Raw genomic sequence first — 15,063 nt, 5'->3', positions numbered from 1 at the left:
ATGGCCATTAAGGAAGAAAACCAAAACATAAAGAACAACCCATGTAAGGAAGGGGGACCCTGAATGCGAGAAGATAGATGAAGTGGGGAATGCAGCTCCTTGGGACTGGACACAAAAAGGATAATTTGGGAAACAGCGGAACCTAGGACCAGTTTGCTTTTATTGCAAAGAGAATGAACATATCAGGAAAGACTGCCCCCAAAAAGAAAAGGACCTAAGGGTCTATGAGACTGAGCAAAGAACAAGAAGCAGAAGACTAGGGGTGTCAGGGGCTCTACCTCCTGGGGACAGAATACCATCAGGAGCTCTTAACTTTAAAAATAGATCCCAGGAGGAAGAATTTGAATTCTTAGTAGGCACAGGGTGTTGCATTCCGCCGTAGCGAGGGGCACAACAAGTCCCCCGGATCCTGGAATCTCAGACCTTATACAGCCACAGATGACCAATAGGGAAAAAAAAAGTAACAGGATGGGTTTTGGTTCAGCAAAATCTGGGACCTTTTATTGTTCCAGGAAACATGACAGGAAACAAGGAGTTAGGGTCATGGGTTTTATTTGACAGGGTAGGGGTGGAGTTTAGGGTCGGGGTCCAATAGTGGGAGAAGTAGGAGACTGCACAGGGATGGATTGAAGAGGACAACCAATGAAAAAAACTAAGGCAGGGACATTGCAGTAAAATTTAAACCAATGAGGGTACAGAAAAGGAAGAACATTCTGGGGCCATTCCTTATTTGACCAGATGGGTGGAGTATTTTTTCCTGGGCTTGCAGGGACACACCCTACAGGGTGGAGGGGTGGAATCTTTTTTAAGTCACACCTCTCGCCCAGTGCTGTTTGTTGGGGTAGAATCCCCACCTCCTGGGGTGGGGGCACTCCACAATGGGGACTGAATGAACTTGAGTCTGTAAAATTCCAAACAGGTGTAAAAAAGGTCAAGATACCATGCAAGTAGTAGGTGCAAAAGAGGAAGGGTTTAAAGCATCAGTTATAAAGAAAGTAAAGTTTGAAGGGACAAATAAAATAGGAATTGGGGATGTTTTATTAGTTCCAGAAGCAAGGTGAAAGTATTAGGGCACGATTTACAGAAGCAACTGGACATTGGAGTACTCCCAGAGGAAGGGAAAATGTTATTTAATCTTCTCAGCTGAAAGAAAAAGATGGGGAGAAAATTCATAAAATGGTGCGGGCAAAACCAAAAAAATGGAGGTAAATTGAACATGAAACCTATAGTAATAAAAATAGCTAATGAAAACTATCCAGTTCGGGTATGACAATACTCCCTCACCCTGGAAGGAAGAAAAGGATTGCAGCCAGTGATCCAACACATACTTGAGGAGGGGACTTAGAACCACGTATGTCCCCCTATAATACACCCATATTACCAGTAAAGAGGTCAGATGAATTTACAGGCTTGTCCAAGACTTGAGAGAAGTGAATAAAAGAGCAGTGAATCAATTCCCAGTAGTGCCTAACCCCTGTATGATACTGAGTAACATCCCCTCATCACACCAGTGGTTTAGCGCAATAGACCTAAAAGATGCTTTTTGGGCTTGCCCACTAGCAGAGGAAAGTAGAGATACATTCCCCTTTGAACAGGAGGACCCCGATTCAGGAAAAAAGCAACAGGTTCAGTGGACTAGGTTACCATAGGGGTTTTCCAAATCCCCAAACCTATTCAGTCAAGCACATACTACAACTTTTTTCCATCAAATATGAGATAAACATTACCCAATATGTAGATGATTTGATTCTCTCAGGACAGAAGAAAAAGAAGTCTGGAAATTCACCATAGTATTGTTAAATATTCTGGGACTTCAGGTATCAAAAGAGAAACTCCAATTTGTAGTGTGAAGTAAAAACCCATGAGTAGAAGATGTGATTTGTCAAGGGAGCCAGTGACTGAACCCTGAGAGAATTACAGGGACAGTCTCACTTACACGGCCAAAATCCAGGAGGGAGTTTAGAAGGTTTTTAAGCTTGTTGGATATTGTAAGCTATGGACTGAAGAATACACTCAGGCCATCACGTTCTTGTATGAAAAGTTAGTAGAAGAAGAGATTAGGTGGGAAAAGGAAGATGAGCTAAAGTCTGCAGATTTAAAACAAAAATTAGTCAGTGCACTGGCACTGAGTCTTCCTGCCACAGACAAGCTTTTCTATCTGTTTGTAGATATAGAAAAAGAGGTAGCACATAGAGAATTAGCCCAGGATTGATGAGGATCCAGGAAACCAGTGGCCTATTTATCAAAACTGCTAGACCCTGTCAGCTGAAGTGGCCAACCTGCATTCAAGCAGTGACAGCAACTGCCCTACTCATAGAAGAAAGCAAGAAATTAACCTTTGGGGGAAAATTGAAAATATATATCCCACACTCAGAAGTATCCTAAACCAAAAGGCAGAGAAATGGCTCACTGATTCCTGAGAGTTGAAGTGTGAAGCCATGTCAGTAGATAATGATTTAGAACTAATTGTGAGTAACCAACTCAACCCTGCCAGTTTTTGTATGGAGAACCAAATGAGTGATTAGTACATAATTGCCTAGAGGTTATAAACTATCAAACTAAAGTAAGAGAAGACCTAACAGATCAACCACTCCAAGGAGGAAAATAATTGTACATTGATGGATCTTCAAGGGTAATCTACGGGCAGCGGGAGTCAGGGTATGCTGTAGAAGATGAAGAGTTAATGGCCATAGAAAAGGAAAAGTTACCTTCCAACTGGTCAGCCCAAGCACATGAGTTATATGCCCTAAATTGAGTTCTGGAAATATTAACACAGGAATGATGAACAATATATGTTGTGGTGTGGTTTTGGGTTTTTAACTGTTTAATCTGTAATATGTTATATTTTCCTATGTTATAAAATGGTTTCTTCCACACCTCCCTGTTCAGTTTCAAAAATGGCTCTTCCCAGAGTTGTTTACCCCATATTTTTCTGCCCTTCCTTATGCCAATCCTCATGTCAATCCCCTTTACCCCTCCCATGCTTGTAAATCCTCCCTTGTCAGTCCTCTAAATCCAGTCCCTGCCACTTGTCAATTATGGTTTGCTGTACCCCTTCTACCAGAAAGTTCTGTGTCAGTTATGCTGTTCCCTTCACCTATTTGTCTATTATGTATTCACCCCTCCTTCCTTCTGCTTCATTGGTGTTAGATTAATATAAGCCCACCCTATGCTCCTCCTTGTTAATTCCTGATTGGTTGTATGCAGTCTCCTCCCGGGAGACTGCCCCCCTTTATAAGCTGTTGTTATCCTGTTCTCTGTGCTCTCTCCTGCATATGCTCCTTCTGAGATTGTTTTGTATCATCCTGCCACTTCTTCCTCGGGGGAAGAATAAATGTCTTGCAACTTTACCACCAGAGAGTCCCTCTCTCCCTTTGTGTCACTCAGTGTCGACGAGGAACCTCCCTGGGTGCCCACCTTTGGCCAGGCCAGGTAGGAGGGGAGGTTCCAGTCGAAAGGCCAAACCTCTACCCTCAGCTAAAGGCCCCAGCTAAAGGAGCTCGAGGCGGGGAGCAGCCACTCGCAGGTGCCGCTTGAAGGAAAAGGGCTGGGCAGCCAACTGGTTACGAGGCTCGCCTTTTCTCCTGGGATCCAGGCCGCGGCGTCAAATATATACAGACTCAAAATATGCTTTTGGAGTAGTGCGTACCTTTGGAAAAATTTGGGAAAAGAGGGAGCTGTTAAATTCAAAGGGAAAGGGACTGACTCGTGAAAAGCTTGTTTTGCAGGTATTATAAACCTTACAATTACCAGAAGTGGCAGTAGTGTATGTTAAAGGACATCAAAAAGGGGTAATTCAAGAGGCCAGACAGAACAATTTAGCAGATTTAGAAACTAAGAATACAGCCAAATCAGGGACAGAAAAAATAATGATGGTGTTAACCCCCATGAAAGAAATGCAAGAAATCCCTGTACTCAGTGAGACAGAAAAGAAAGAACTCCTTAAAATAGGAGCCAAGAAAGATAACAAAGGGAAGTGGAGATTAGCAGATGGGAGACAAGTGTTAAATAATCCCTTTGCCAAGAAAATGCTGGAAGGCACGCATGGTACAACACATTTGGGTACTCAAGCGCTAAGCAATCCATTTCTAAGGGACTGGGGCTGCATAGGAATTGTTGGAATAGCTAAGCAAGTAACTGAATAGTGTGTGATGTCAAAAAATGAATAGGAAAGTCATCAGGAAAACACCCAGAGGAGGGTGAGAACTAGCCTTACAGCCCTTTCAGAATATCCAAGTAGACTTTACTGAGCTTACCCAGGTACAATAGTGGAAATTTTGACTAGCGATAGTAGATCATTTGACTCATCAGGTAGAAGCGGTACCCACTGTTCACTGTTAATGCCAATACCAGTATTGTGAATAAAACATTTCTAGAATCAATCATTCCCCCGTATGGGATGGTGAACAGGATTGATTCAGACCAAGGAACCCTAAAATATCAGACACATTTAAAATACTGCAGAAAGTTGTTCAAGCCCTGGGAGTGAAATGGGAGTTATGCATTCCATGGCATCCACAGAGTTCTGGTCATGTTGAGAGGTTTAACTAAACTCTTAAAAGAACTCTAGTTAAGCTGGTGACTGAAACCCAAATGTCACAGATGAAATATCTGCCTTTAGCCGTGTTAAGAATTAAACCCCAACACCATTCAGATCTGGCAGTCTCATCCTATGAAATCATGTTTGGGTTACCCTTTTGAACCTCACCCCAGAAGGTTGCCACCTATGAGGAAGTGGAAGCCAATGCCAAGAAATACGTTAGGTTTATAGTACAAACCTTAGAAGAGCTAAGACATAAAGGGACAATTCCTCAAACTACCACCCTGGATTTCAGGATAATATTAATCCTGGGGATTGGGTAATGATCAAGTCATGGAGACATCAGCCTCTAACTCCTCAGTGGGAAAGTTCCTTTCAGGTACTGCTCATTGAATTGGCTGTGCAAACTGCAGAGCGAGGATGGACTCATGGCAACAGAGTTAAAGGCCCAGTAGAAAAACCCAAAGAATGGACTATAACATCCAGACCAGGTGAGACAAGATTGATTCTCAAGCAGAGACCGAGAGACAACCAGAGAAACAACAAGACATCCAAAAAGAAGAGTCAAGCTTCCACCAGCCAGCTCAAGGACTGTTTTCCTGTTTTAATAGACAGTAATTACAAGCATCTGTTGAGAGGAAGTACACAAGAGGTATTGGGGCAGTTTCCTAAAGAACCACAAGTAACGTAAGACAACCAATAGAGGATAAGACCAGGCTGGCCCCTTTGTTCACCCCCAAGAAGATTCCATAGCCCTGCTGTGGATAGCAGCCCCATAGACATGGTAAGGTGGGGGCAAAAAGACCACAGTAGACCTCTATTATTCCTCAATTGTCTTTTAATACAGAAGGGACTAGAGAGCAAGACTGAGCTGGGCTCTGTACTCCCCATTAAGATACACCTACTAAGGGTAGCAATCCCATAGGCACAGTAGATGGGGGTAAAAACCATACTGGACCTCTGTGATGCCCTTTTGTCTATTCCAAATATGATAATTTTTTTTAATGAGACCTGAGACCCTTTTTTCTCCTGTTCCCACTGTCCTTGCCCACATCAACAGATGCTAGTATGACTAATTCAATAGAGAGAGAAAATTTTTTTAGTTAATTGTTCAAGCCAAATGACTTATAGAAAAAGAAAGGCTGGTTTGTTATTAATGAATAATGCGATGGTCGACTCTCACAATTAAGGGGTGAATATTACATATACGTTAAGAGAAGTTTTGTAGATGTATAGTTATGTTTCCTTTCTTCCTTGCATAGTTATCACGGGATGGCCTTAGGGCATTTGGGAGGGTCAGCTTGTTACTATGGCAACACCTGACCTCCAATCAAGATGTAAGAAAGTGATCTCCACCACTGGACAGCAAGGAAGGAGTCGATTAACGAGACTTTGGGAGGGGCTAGAGGTGTAAAAGGTGGAGCATCCATTTTGTAGATGAGCACATGGTGGTTGAATCTTTTGCTCCTGGCGCTGTATTTTTCCTTATTCAGTCTTCTGTTGTATTTTGATAAGATCTTAATAAACCTTTTAAATTTTTAAAAGTGAGCATCATTTCTCACACCACTGTACTTTACCCAACTCTCCACAGATACAGCTCTCAAGGTTCCCTCCAGGAGATCGAGCTCTTACGTAGCTTTGCTCAGAGCTGTCCTGCTGTTATCTGTCTTGCCCAGCACCCCAAACCAGGAGTTCACAAACATTCCTCTCAGCTTTTAGACTCTTGCCTTTAGACACTTTCATAGTCTGAGATAGAACCTGTTAATACACACCTAATTTTTCTTCTAGATTTTGTACAAGAGTGCTGCCAATAAATTAACCAACTCTAGTTGGAAGCTGTAAAGTTATTAAAGGAAAATCTTGTTACTTTTGAATCAGCTTCCACCTCTTCCAGGCCACATAAACCTTCCATGGATGCTTGAGCGGACCTCAAGATAAAAAAGACGTTTCTGTCTAGCCAAAGGAAGCTGTCTGTACAATGTCAGACACTGTACTTTGTTTCCACACTACCTTGGAACAGAAATAAAAACAAGGAAATTTATCAGATGGTTATGTATGTATACATATACGAACACAAAATACTTCTTAGATTCCGAGTTCAGTTTACTGAAGACATTTGTACAGAAGGAGAAAATACACTGCTATTTTTATTTTTTCAGCATTGTGTCTCAGACCATAAAACACCTGCTTAATTGCTAACAGCAGGTTGGGATGCTCAAAGACCAGTCTTCCCACCTGTTCCTAGGAATACAATGCTCAATTTTGAAAGACCCAGCTAGATTGTAATAGTGGCATTAAATCAAATAAATTCAAAGACAGTAGCAGACTCTCCATAATGCAGAGAATCTGTTTGTCAAGGAACTTCAAGAAAGGCATTCCCATTCTTCAACCCCTCTACAGCAGACTTAACTCATCACATGGTTTAGCCTTTCCTCACATGTCTTTGAACTAAAAAACATACTAGTTTTCTGAAGGCTGTGAAAATTTGAAGCGGTCAACAGAGACTCTTCAGAGGAAGTGAAGTCTGAGACCTTTACATTATGAAATGACAGATTAATCTGGAACACAACTCCACCAAAATTCAGCAGGTGACAAGAAGGTCTCTTGAGCCGTAAGCCTGCACTTCAAATGTGGACAAAAAACACCCAACTCAATAAATTGTTGCATGGGTTCAATTACTTTAGCAGCAGTGAGGTAGGTAGGTGTCACAGCTTTCTGCCTCTTCACTCCTGCTTGAAAGACTGCAGGCATTGCCTGACAGTCTGTGGTTCCAGTGGAGTATGGTGGCAGCTATAAATGGTGATGCTGCCAGAGCCCCATATGTCACTCTGTACACAACTGAGGCTTTCACTCACAATTGCCATCACCCTCCACAGCTACGGTATGTCTGCATTCCCAGTGCTGAGCTGCAGCAGCATTTGAGGTGGCAGGAGCAGGAGGCAGAGGCTAAAGTGTGCATCTGTAATTCTCTTAGCATGCTGTTTGTGAAGTCACATTAGGAGACTGGAAGAGTGTCATGGGGCAGCCTGTGCAGTGTTTGTATATGTGAGGTTGTTATTAAAGGGCAAACAAAGTGGAAAGAAAAATAATTCTCCCTTCATTTGTATTGCAAAATTCTAGCAGGTATTTTCCTGAAGATCTATAGTTCAAGCCAAGTGGTAGATCTGAAAATAAAAGAAACACTTGCTTTAAATTAAAAGTACTGCTTCTTGTTGGCTTTCTATATTTCAACATGCTATAGAGATTGCAAATGCCTCCCGTGGTTATCAACCTGAAGCAAATTTATATTGCAAAACAAAATGGAAGAAGGCAGAAGGAAGAGGAGGAGAAGGAAGCCTCAGAATATTGCAGCATTTGCTGAGTCCTTCTATGGACCCTCCCAACAGCCATCATTAACATTTGCCAGGCGAGCTGACTCAGTGCACTCAGAAATTCACATGCAAATATGGAACATGAGGCATTTTCTCATCTTTAAGCTGGTGCTCAAAGAATGAGCTCCAAATAATGTGCCTGGCCTTATATGCACACATTAGAAAGTACAGATCAGATCACCTGGTGAGACAGTTGATATTGCTCTTGGACAAGGACTCATATAACCTCATGGGGCCCCCCAAAAATGGGCTGTAGGACAGCAATCAGGATTTTGGTGTCACAGACTGTTACCCCAAAGAATAGTACACAGTGCAGTAATGCAGATTAGGCAATCATCAAAATGTAAATGAACTCTTTTAAGAGAATAATATCTGTAGAGTCTCATAGTAAGACTAAAATCATTGATGAGGCCAGGAGCATAATAAAGAGGCTTCAAAACAGCACAGGAGCAGACATCTAGAAATCACAACCATCTTTTATAAAATACAGTATTAGAAGCAGGAAAGTTTGATCACAAGCACATAAATCAGTGACTGCAGGAGCTTTGTAATGGATGGGTTTGGGTGGAAAAAAGGGGGAAGGGAAGTAGCAATGAAGAACCACAGCCTGTTCTGTATACAAAAACAGTGCCATCCTTAGAGCCTCCATGTTTTGTAATCACCCTGCAATCTCTCTCAGCACAAGGGTTTAAAAATATTTGTTCGCGTTGACTTGGCATACATCTGCCTCATTCTTTTACACAGAAAATAACTGGACATACTGTTTTCTGACTTATAGCAGAGACACAAAAAATAGTGAAAGCAGGAGAATAGGTGACATTTCCTTCTTGCTTGGCAGGATTTGTGAGACAAATGGTAGGCACAAGGTTGGTTCTACCAAAAAAGTCTCTAAAATTAGACTCTGCATACTAGTAAGCTAAGGTCAGGCTCCTGTCATCAGATCCCCTGTCATAACCTGCTCTTACAGGGTGCAGAGAGCTTGTAATACACTCTGCATTCAGCCTCAGTGGCCAACAGGGCACGAGGGCTGCAAGCTGGGACACCAGCACCCAGCACCTGTGCAGCTCGAGGTGTGTTCCTTCAGGTACCCAGCAGTGTGAATGTCAAGATACTCATCGTAACAGAGACGCTGACATTTTTCTTTGCTTTTTTTACAAGCTAATAGTGAAGTATTACAAGAGATACAGTGTGGAGGCCCATGAGCTGACTGGGGAGAGGGGGATGGTGATGTCCTGAAAAGATGCAAGTTAGGCTCTGGGCATTCCTCATAGCTCAGGGAGACGAAAGAAGCTTCCCCACGGTGCTCTGCAGCACTATATTTATTTGTCCCAGTTCTGCCCTCCCTTACCTACTCCTTTTACCCTTATATGTTCACATTCTAGTGGGTTTTCCTTTGCCTGCCTTGCCATTGGTTTGTGTAACCCTGCCCATCCACCCTGGCATTCCCTAGTGGGGAATTCCCTGTGTACTGCCCCTGAGCCCTCAGACCGTTGGATCCCTGATGCTCTTCTCCACCCCCTCTTTTCCTGTGTTTATACCCTAAACCATCTTTTGTCTTTGTCTTTAGCCCCCGGACTCCTTCAGCGTCACCTGGAATAAAGCAGGGTGGAACTCCATTCCCAGACACTCTCCGGGAAGGTTGTGTCTACCACCACTGCAGATTGCAACAATTCAGCTGCTTTTATATCAGCACAGAGTTATGGAGAGGTAATGAGGATCAGTGTCATGTCAGACAATTCAAGAATCATCCACTTTTTCCAAAACATCATATAACACGGTGTTGTAGAGGGAACATATTCTGACACCTGCTTATGAAAGCCCATTGCTGTCTATCAAAACAGATCAAAAACAGACAGACCTCCCTGGCTCTAGGTACAATTCATTGTGGGCTACTGCACTGCAGAATCACAGAGCAAGCCAGATCGAGCTGCAATAGCCAACATCCAGTTAAATCTCACTAAGTTCTGTTTTGAAAAGCAATTTGTTTGAAGTTGACTTCATTTCATTTAAAGCCAACAGACTCTGAAATCACCAAGTTATTTCAAATACATCACCTTATTGTATTTGCAGGGAATGTCCTGATGAAGGCAGGAATGATGCATCTGACTCCCTGTTCTCAGAAAGATAATTTATTACTTTATTAGGCTATATTATATTAAAGAATATTATACTAAAGAATACAGAAAAGATACTTACTCAATGCTAAAAAGATAGTAATAAAAACTCGTTACTCCAGAGTCCCAACACATTGGCCAATTGTCAATGAGTCAAAACAACTCACAACAGAATCCAATCAGGCAATCACTTTTGGGTAAACAATCTCCAAACACATTCCAGATGAGCAAAACGCAGGAGAAGCAAATGAGGTAAGAATTGTTTTCCTTTTTCTCTGAGGCGTCTCAGCTTCCCAGGAGAAAAATCCTGGGCGAAGGGATTTTTCAGAGAATGTTAATGCCACATCACCTGACATATTTTGCGTATGTGTTCATTGCCCCAAATTGAGTCTCTAATTAATTTTTTTTTGAAATTTAAAGAAACCCAAACCACCAGATTTTTGAAAATTGTCAGAAGGTAATTTTCTCAAGTTTTAGAACACAGCAAATTCAAGAAAACTCATACAAATTTAGTTCTCGGAGAAAAATGGAACACAGACATTCTTATGGCTGAGAAAATGAATGAAAATTTAGCAGCAACTTTAAGTATTTCTTATTACAAAATTTCTTATTCTTATTTCTTAATTATTATTATTTCTTAATTTCTTAATTCTTATTACAAATATTTCTAACATCATAGCTGTACATTATGCCTACTAAAATATGGCTATAAACCTAAATATATTAAAAACAATAGACAGATATAAATACTGGTGTTCAGCCTCTAAAGTCTCAAAAGAAAAAAAAATGAAGGAAATTAAGGTGATAAACCCAAGATTAGTAGGTGTAATACCAAGGTTGTTCTATTTGACTTCTTTTTTTACCCCAAATGTAGTACAGCTCTGTACAGTACAGTACAGTTACTGTCACACTGTTAACTATTCCTTCCCCCTCCTCCTAGCACTTAAATATCATATTTATACCCAGAAATTATTTCTATATCTAACAATACTAAATATATACATAATATACATTTCCATAAATACATATAACATGATACAGAGCTATAAAATACACTGTGGTGTATTTTATAGCTATGTATTTCTGTTAAGGTAGTTATTAATGTCACTGTATGTCTAGATGAGAAAACAACCTGGACTCCCATTAGTCATGTGAGATGCTGTAGCATTGCAGCAGCACTGGTGAGATTCAAAACTGACTGAACCACCACTGACCTTATGAAAAAAATTAAGAAAGCAAGTAATTTGTTTCTCTTTTTACATGAACCCATGCTGATCCATGTCTCATTGTGATCAACAAAAGCAGACACCACACAGGGTGTGAAACCAACAATTCTACAATCTCCAGTTCACATCAAGAAATACTGAAGATATTTTGTTGCAATTCCACAGCCATTTAAACCACCCAACATCTGCTTTGGTGAACTTTGTGCAATCATCTCAAACTATGCTTCAATTGCTTATTGTAGGCTCAACCTAGGCTTAAATTATAATGGAACTCACTATTCACACCAGCATCTGGTAGGAAAGAGATGTTAAAAAACCACTGTGCTTGAATTACAAAAATACACATCTATGTACATATAGATATTGACACAGAATATATATAGATATAAATGAGAATTACCATCATCATAAGGATGATTTTTCTGTTCTTGCATAGCTGCATCATATACTGCTTTAGTCAGATGTTAATAGTACCCTGCTCAAGCTCAAACAAATTATCTAAATTATTTCAGATTCCTTCTCTCAAAAAAAAGAAAAAAGGAAAATTAAAAAAAAAAGAGGAGTTATGTATAGCAGCAAGGGTGCAAAAAGCTGGTATGTTTCCAGTGCATTTCAGGTAAACATGTCACAGCAGCAGCTTGAATTAAGCAGTGGTATCCATAGGAAGTATTTGACTTATTCTCTGTCTTTGTGCAAACGAAAACACGGGCTGAAAATATGGTGACATTTTAAAATAAATGTTTTCAATTCATTTCTTCAGGATTGTATCTGGGTAGCATTTAGCTAAAATGATGCTTAAATTGTGCTTTTCAAAACAGTTCAGGGTTGACATAGTTCTGCTCCCAAGTAAAAATCAGTAGGAGTTTACTGCTCACTTCTACAGAATATGAGCCAATGCTGAACACTTCTGAAAATAGCTTTCCATCTGTATATCTATCTAAATGAACAGGGACTGTTAGTAGAAATAGGAACAGAAAAGATCAGGCTTTTAATTTTAAAAGCTGGAGTTAAATATAGTTACTATACTAGAAAACAAAACCACAAGAAAATGTCAGACAAACTTTAATACTTTTTGCTTTCATTTATGGCAGGAATGGATGGAAAACAGCTCCATTGCCTCAGGTGATACAGCTCTAGATTTTCTAAGGTCATTAGACACCACCAACTCCTTAGTAATGGCATTTTATACTTCTAGTGGGCAGATGAGGACCAAGCCATCTCTGAGTTAGTCCCAGGCAGTCCACCGCCGCTAAAAAAAATAAATTATCAGCCAACACCATTAAAAACATAATTTTCTAAATTTAGTAGGAGTAGAAATCTGCTTCCCATTTTCCCTAAGAAGATGTTTTCTTCTCCCATTAAAGGTGGTTCTTTCTTTGAAGGAACAGCCCTTTGTGACAAGCAAACATCTGTTGGCTCTGAACCAGCGCAACATTTACAGTAATCAATATTTAACACATGAATAATCCTACTGACTACGGGGAGGCTGCTGGTGTGCCTCAAACAGCCTTACTTTAGTACTTTGTATGCTCACAGCCTGACTACTGTGGAAGTTAGCAAAGTTCATGACAAGATCTGGAAATACTGCTTTTAAGCCCGCTCAGTTTTGGTTGCTTTAGGTTTTTCTGACCTCCCTGCACTTCCAGAGGCTTGTACTGACTGAAGGATCATCTTGCATTCTTGCTCCATTGTGCACCCCTATGGACAAGAGATCTAGTGGGCTAGAAGACAAGCTGACATAAAAGGCCAGGAGCCTTATCAGCTGAAAATTTAGCTCTTGAAGTCTTGAAGGCTCAGTTTTGAGCAGCAGTGCAATGTGGGAAGAAGGACTTATGGGACGCTGCTCTTGGTAAGCAGGTAGAAGTTTATTCAAACTCATTGAAGTCTAATATGTTTTAAGACCTTTTTTTCTTTTGATTAGAGAAAAGATTCTGTGATTTCTGAAATCTTTGATGTATTTTGTTATAGTGTCCAATTTGGATTTAAGTACATCCTTTACCAATTTGCCAACCAAAGTGGCACCTCCAGTGTTACTTGATTTTTCTTCTTTTCTTTAAATTGGTCTTTTTAAAAATCAGTAAGTCAAGAAAAGAGGAACTAGAACTAATGATGTGATAAGCTTATCTTCCATGGCAGTCAGAACTTGATGATCACACCTTCTGAGCATCTTGGGTTGTACTTAGGTTCTCAGAAAATCTGTAAAGCTTATTCAAAAATCCAGGTCTTAAGAATGGAGCTAGTTTAGTAATGGGTGGGGATTTTTTTGCTTCGTTTTTTGCATGTTGTAAAAAAATACGTAAAAGAAAAAAATGACAGCCAATAATGGTGTGAGCTTACTGCTAGTAATTAATATCTAATACCAAAGTACAGAAAGCCTCACATCTAGTACTTCATGTGGAATATTTCTCCCCTGTGATCAGCCTAAAGTTGACTTAAGTCAGATTGAAACTATCCCAGTTGAAACTCCAGAACAGAGAACTTCTTCCAATGATAAGGAAATATGAGAGTGAGATATGAATATTGATGCAGTTTTGAGGTTGACTTTCCACAGAATATTTTGTCAAGTTCAAGAATTTGTCCTTTAACCCAGTATATCTTAAAAGTTACCTCAGTGCCCCTCAATGTTGGAGTAGAACACTGCTGTCCTGCTTTGTTCTCAGAGCATTCTGCTGCATGAATACCCCTGTGTTCAGGCAGGAGACACAGATCTCAGGGGCTGCTCTGAATTTGTTAATGAAGATTTTTCAGAGAATGGTAAGACTTTATTCCAAGTTCAAGGATAATTACTTTTACCCTGACTTCATTACTGCATTACCAGTAGCTCATTCACACACAAAAATCATTCCTAAAATCCCCACAGTGCTTCATGGTTTGCAGTTTGCAGAAATGATGATATTTTGTGTTTGCCATTTGTCTAAATTAAAATAGTGTAAAACCACAGCAGCTGACAAGAAAAAGGCATCTTTCACTAAAGATTGTTTGTTTCCTCTCAGAAGTGTCACTGGAATAAGAAGTGGATGGGTTTGCTGACCTCTGGTGACTGGGAAGTAGTGCTATGTAAACCTCTCCATCACAAATCAAATAGTTTATTGATGCTTGCCATTTCTGGCCATATCGTCGAGGGCTTTCCAGTCTTTTTCTGGGCATTCTTTCCTAATGTCTCCTATAATACGCAGTTAGTTATGAGCAGAGAAAGGAACTACTGCATAGCTAGATCTACAATACAATATGTTATTGTGTCAGGATGAAATTTAATAGAAGCTCTGCGCTTTCAATCTCTTGCCAAAAACTACAATTTAAGTAAATTGTGTTAGGAATTAAATCCTCCTGTCATACAATATAATAACTGAAAGTGGCTGATTATGTTTTGTACTATGAAGAGCTGTGTCTCATCACAGCAGGAGATTCAAGATCTTTTTTAAAAATAAAAAGAAAAGGCAACCCAACCCTGTCTGAAGTATTGACATCTAAACATAGCTTTTCAAGTAAGAAAATATTGGGGTATATTTTTATAGGCTCAAGTCCACATGAATCTCAATATTCAAAAAGAAAAAGTTTACGAACCTGATTAAACCTTTCCTTTTCTAGAACACCATATTTGAAGATCATCTTGTACCAAAATTTCCTAAAATAAAAAAGAAACAAACAAAAAAACCCCAAACCCCAAAAAATCAACAAAAACCCCCACATAAAACAACATAAATACAAGCAAAATATCCACTACCAAAAGTTGCCCAAGCACATACAGAGTTAAAGTCAAAGAAAGTTAATGTTGGCATAAGCCAGTAGATATTACAGAAAGATATGACAGA

The sequence above is a fragment of the Passer domesticus genome, chromosome 2 (assembly GCF_036417665.1).
Source record: "Passer domesticus isolate bPasDom1 chromosome 2, bPasDom1.hap1, whole genome shotgun sequence".
Lineage (NCBI taxonomy): Eukaryota > Metazoa > Chordata > Aves > Passeriformes > Passeridae > Passer > Passer domesticus.
Note: the sequence above shows the minus strand (reverse complement) of the source record.